General features: G+C 36.1%; 1 protein-coding gene across 1 annotated transcript in view; it reads right to left on the bottom strand.

Moving 5' to 3' along the window:
* The window catches only part of LOC119585269, a gene marked incomplete in the record, with an annotated part of 28,795 nt that overhangs the window by 20,509 nt on the left and 6,938 nt on the right, over nucleotides 1–1,348 (bottom strand).

Raw genomic sequence — 1,348 nt, 5'->3', positions numbered from 1 at the left:
TGCAACCTAAATCACTTGTATTTTTATTTTAAAGCTTATCATTGGGAATTATGTAACATAAATGGCTCCTTATAAATGCATTAGCATAAAAGAAATTTTAATCAAGGTAACTCTAAATTATCATAATTAATTTTGTAAGGTACTTTCACATAGCCACTATTTACATACATATGAGTCATATATACAGGCAATATTTTTGAGAATATAACATTATGAAAGTTCTAGCCTTTCTCTATAATATTTGCCTTATCAATATCATAACTGAATTTTATGGAAGAAAGATTATGATCACCAATGATAATTTTCCAATTCAAGAGCTAAAAAAGGAAAAAGAAAAGAAAAATGAGAGAAAGAAAGAAAGAAAGAGATCAAGAAAAGAGAACATTTTTACATTAGAAAACCGCATAATGTCTACAGAAAGTATGCAACTGATTTTCTATATTCCAAGGAACTACAGTGACAATTTTGCAACTTGCTGGGAGTAAAGCTACAGAGGAAGATTTGGGTGTAAGTAGTGGTGTTGCAGTTGTTTATTATGTGTTTCTGGGCCTCGACCCATAGCGTTTCACAAATATCTTCCAAAGGAACAGTCAAATCTGCAAGTCACTTTACCAAGGTCTGTTTCACACCCTGCCGTAATAGTGCATTACCAAATGTACTTACAGTGCTTACTCTTGAATTTGATAGTATAGCATCATTCAGCATATACCGATATGTATTTTTGAGAGAGAAGTGGGAGGGAAGGGGAAGGGAGTGCAGAGGGAGGCAAGGAGGGAGTGAAGAGGGGAAAAAGGGAAGAAGGAGAGGTAGTGGATCTGTATACTTCACAACTGTGTCACGCTTTACACATTCAAGTGTCTTCTCAGCTGAAGAATACTATGCTTTCAAAGTCAGGGAGTAAATGCAACAATTAAGTATATTTGGTAATGTACTTTAGTGCCACAGATTTGGGCATGGTGTGAAACAGACTGTGTGGTCTGTAAAAATGTGTGAGAAATAGTGATTTACAGTTGGAAAGTAATAGTTTGATCTATGTGACTTCACAGTCTGAGTCAAAGTCTGATCTAGGTTTAACAAGACTTGACTTGACAAATGAGTTAACTATCATTTCTGCCAGTATTAGTGAGGCAGCCTTTATTTGCTAAACATAAAGGGGAAGAGTTCAGTGGAGTCAAGGTCAGTGGTAGGCCATGTCTCAGTGCTATTACAGTGCCAGTTGGTATGTATGATGAATATGGTGATATTGAAGTACTTGATTGAAATGTTTCTGAAGTTGATTTTCAACAGCAAGATGGCAGAGTGGGTAGTAGTCTAGGAAAGCACAGCTGGGAGAATGTGGAGGTCAAGA

This window comes from Penaeus monodon, chromosome 19 (assembly GCF_015228065.2).
Source record: "Penaeus monodon isolate SGIC_2016 chromosome 19, NSTDA_Pmon_1, whole genome shotgun sequence".
Taxonomy (NCBI): domain Eukaryota; kingdom Metazoa; phylum Arthropoda; class Malacostraca; order Decapoda; family Penaeidae; genus Penaeus; species Penaeus monodon.
This window is presented reverse-complemented; position numbering and strand designations above follow the sequence as displayed.